This window comes from Zingiber officinale, chromosome 1A, assembly GCF_018446385.1.
Source record: "Zingiber officinale cultivar Zhangliang chromosome 1A, Zo_v1.1, whole genome shotgun sequence".
Lineage (NCBI taxonomy): Eukaryota > Viridiplantae > Streptophyta > Magnoliopsida > Zingiberales > Zingiberaceae > Zingiber > Zingiber officinale.
Window position 1 is genome coordinate 156,963,996 of NC_055987.1, and position 4,446 is coordinate 156,968,441.

The 4,446-nt window shown below is 38.9% G+C and overlaps 1 pseudogene; it reads right to left on the bottom strand.

The window, feature by feature from the left end:
- Positions 1–2,144: 2,144 nt before the first annotated feature.
- LOC122005618 lies at positions 2,145–4,241 on the bottom strand (annotated as a pseudogene).
- Between the last annotated feature and the right edge of the window lie 205 nt (positions 4,242–4,446).

Below are 4,446 nucleotides of genomic sequence, written 5' to 3' on the forward strand. Positions count from 1 at the left end.
CGGTTGCGGGAAGCTCAATAAGTCAAGCCCAAAGTATATAAGTTAGAGGTACAATAAATTTGTTTCCTAATATCTGAATGAGTTTGTTCCTTTCAGGGATGCCTCCTAGGCGGTACATAAGGAGGAATCGAGTGGATGAGGGATAGCGGCACGAGGGGCATCCTTTTCCAAGCCCTCGTTGGAGAGGAGGCAGGAGGTGTCACCACCTCCACCTCCACCCCCACATATGGATGCTAGCGCTCAAATGCTAGAAGGTATGGCGAAACTATTAGAGCAACATGCAACTCGCAGAGTTTGACCAGAAGCAATTTATGAGTGATTCCAGAGGATGGACCCCAAGGACTTTTCAGGCACTAAAAACCATTCGTGGCAGAGGGATGGATCAGATCTCTGGAGGTTATATTCAGGTTTATGGATATGACTGATATAGGCAGGGTACGTTGCACTACCTATTTGCTGAAGGAGGATGCCTCCTTGTGGTGGGGAGGAGCAGAAAAGTGCGTCGACCTGAACACTTTGACTTGGGAGGGGTTCAAGAAGATATTCTATGAGAAGTACTTCATGGAAGATGTGCGGTCATGAGTGAAGAGAGAGTTCATGAACCTCCGACAGGGAGACTTATCGGTTGCGGAGTACGTCCAGAAGTTTGACAGAGGATGTCACTTTGTGCCTCTAATTGCCAATGATGTAGAGGAGAAACTGAGACACTTCTTGGATGGTTTGCGGCCTACTATTCATCGCGACGTTTTGATGGCGGACCTGACAGAGTACTCTACTGCTATTACCAGCCCTTCCGGGCCGAGCAGGCCCTGAAGGATATTGATGATGAGATGCAAAGAAAGAGACAGTACCCACAGCAGCAGCAACAAAACAAGAATCCATTTGTAAAACCACAAAAGCCTCGGGGACAATAGAAACAACCTCCAAAGGCAGGTGCTCCGAGAGCAGCTGACAAACCCTTGTGCAAGGAAAGCAACCGTCATCACTTTGGCAAGTGCCTGTGGGGATCAGGTAAGTGCTTCAAATGTGGGGAAGACGACCACAAAGCTGCTGATTGCCCGAAGTTGATGCAACCCGTGGCTAGTCGAGTGTATACTAAAAGTCTAGCTTTTTGTAAACATCTATTTTGAAATAAAAGAATCACATTGGTCATATGTCTACATTTATTTGCTAAGTATAGTTGTTCAATTAATTTATATTGTAGATAACATGGTGAGTGGTGTCATTCACAGAAAATTATGTTATCAGTTCTTTATAAATTATAAACAGTTGCTCACGACTAAGATGGAAACAAATAAACCGTTGGAATAGTCGTAGTGTAATTAGGTATTAGTTTATCTTGACTAATAAATTACACTAGTACACTCTAAGTGTATTGAGTAGAACCATTTAATGTAAGTGTATTGAGTATTTATTTAATCATATTCCATGACGGGTGACTCATATTTGGATGAAGACCAATACGATGGATGTCATAGAAGAAAAATATGTTAAGATTTTTCGTAATAAAATTCTGTTACGATTTTATATAATAGAATTCTATTAGGATTTTTCATAACAGAATTCTATTATGATTTTTCATAATAAAATTCTGTTACGATTTTATCTAATATGGTATTTATGCACTATTTATAGGTATCGTTGTAAACCTATTGTATAATGACAAGAATCATGGAATATGATTAAATTATGTAGAGAGAATTTTAATAAACCTTCAGTTGTTTTTGTGAAGTAGACACACTGCTGAACCACGATAACTCTTTTTTTTTTCTTTTTTTTTCCTTACTCACGTTTGCTCCTTTTGTGTGTTTTTATCTCGTTGCTCTGCGTAATCTCTTTTTCTCTTTCTCTTCTTCTACATTAGAGGTTGAGAAATGCTGTCTTTTCTTTATGCAATAACTGTCGGATGAATTTTGATTCAAAATTACCAGAGAAATACATTGTCTTTTTTTCGTTTTATTATGACGCACGCATAAAAGATACTCAATCCTTACCGTCCACAGTTTAATTATTTAATATTCTCACATTACCAAACTTCTTCATCAACATTTATTACAGCATGGCTACCAGCATAATAACCACGACATACATCATAGCCACAGATTATTCATTACGATATATATATATATCGCCAATATCTAGTTTTAAAAGGTCTGCAGTTGTTGAAACTCACCAAAAGGTCTCTGATTATAACAGTCTAGATTATCGCCATAACCAACCCCGAGCATGTCGCAGTATCTCTTATAGTATTGAATCCGGTTGAAAACCGCTTGATTGAAACCACGTCCGCACTCAACACCTCCATTAATGATATTGGTGATGACACCGTATCCAGGAAGTCTTCCAGCCTGTAGATCGTTATCGGACGGATTCCATTGCCCAATTATCACATCATGCATGTGCCGAGGGTTTATTATACTGCGGGGTCATCCAGAACCAAATGGCCGTTTCAAAGGAGACCAATGCGTCAGTGGCGACCAAGTCCGGGTTGCTGAGGAGGTCGAACCCGAGAGCTCTCCCGGCTGGGCCATAATTGTAATTGCTGCTCAAGGGAGACGTTAATTACGGTCTATTAATTATTTATATTCCAATAGTACGAGTGTGCTACTTGAAAATTATATTATATGATAATTATAAAAATTAGGACGGAGAAATTACTAGCTGAGTTGGATCGGGCCACGGCCGTGGTAACTTTGTCCCTCGACGCACGGCCATTGAGCGCTGTAGACGCAGTAATTAGATGGGGGGTTTATTTCTTCTTTGAAGCAGTAACCCCAAGCATATGGCTGGCCTTCCCACCAGAATGCCCATCAAAACGGAGCACCGTATTAATAAATAATAGTAGTAAAAAAAAAATCAAAAAATAAAAAATAATTAGAAATAAAATTATAAGAAATCGAACAAAAATTTGTTTGTTTGTTTTTCCATTTTAACCAATAGTTATGCTTGGCATCGTACCACTTGTCTCTTGAGAAGTCTGCCCAGGAAAGCAGCAAGCTCCTGCTTCCGGGTGTCCATGTCGCCAGTCGTCCCGAATCCGTTGAAGGAGTTGGCGGCGGCTATGAAGCCGTCGTATGTGTAGAAACAGGCCCGGCTCAAGGCATAGGCCATTAAGGCCTATGCCTAGGGCCCCAATTTTATTGGGGCCCGTTATTAATTAAAACATAGATTTATTATTTAATATTTACATTTAATAGTTACATTGTCTAGTTCCAAAATTGCATTATGCATGCATGCAGATTTTGCTCTAGATTGGGTTTGCTTTGAATTCTGTTATAGTGCTCTTTTGATTTTGCTAACTTCCAATACAATCATTTTATTTTAGATTTTGTTGTTTCTATTTTTATAGTGAACTTCAATTAATTCCAATGATAACTATATTTAATTACATATTAATTATAATTATTATATTCGGATGCTACAATATAACTATTTAAGACCTTACATCTATTTTTTTTCATCTTATTTTATAATTAGTTCATCATCTATTCATTATCTCATTAGTGTCCATGTATTTTTTCCTCTCTTATCATTAGTTCTCTAAGAAGACATTCTTTTCATATCTCACTCGATAATATTTTTTTCGCTTTCTTTTCCTTGAAATGTTCTTTATTATTTTGCATAAATAAATTATGGAATGAATGAACTATGAATCCAAATCTAGATTATTAGTAATTGTATGAGAATTTTTTTATATACTTGTGTCATTAATAGTCGAAGTTTGAAATATTATCAAATTAAAATTACATGATGTGAATTTTTAAATCTAATTATTTAAAAAATTTAAATATGTCGTTGTCGATCCCAAGTCTAAATAAAAAAAGGATAAAAAAATTTATTTTTTGAAAAAAAATATTATTGAAGGTTTTTTTTTTCTTCGCCTAGGGCCCTGTAGAACTTTAAGCCGGCCCTGTGTAGAAACCTTTTGCAGGGCAGGCATCGTTGTTTCTATTGTTCAGCATTTCTTCGAACAGGGAGGCACTGATGATGTCTGCCACGCCGCCGACCGGAGATGATGAGGACAGCGTCGGAGGTTGACGGGAGTTGCAGTGGCATTGGCTCTGGCAATCATTGCAGCAGTATTCCGCCGTGTTGCCGCACCAGCCGTACTCGCTGCAGCAGAGACCGTTAGGGCACAGAGCACCATTGTTCTGCACCCCGCATTGCTTGCCGGAGGCACCGAGCAGCAGCACGGCCACGGTGCAGACGATGGCTAAGAACCTACTGGTCGTCATGGTTTGGATGATGGAAATAAATGGGACGGAGGCAGTGCTTAAATAGAGAGAAATGCGTTACCGTCGGCTTAATTCTACTGCAGCATGGTCATAAGTTGCTTTTAACCACTCACCTCAACTTCTAGCGGATCTAAACGAATTAATGCAACAGTCTGTATTCGGAATTCGTAGAATGACGAAAACGTGAGACAAAGGAAAGTGTCATTTTACT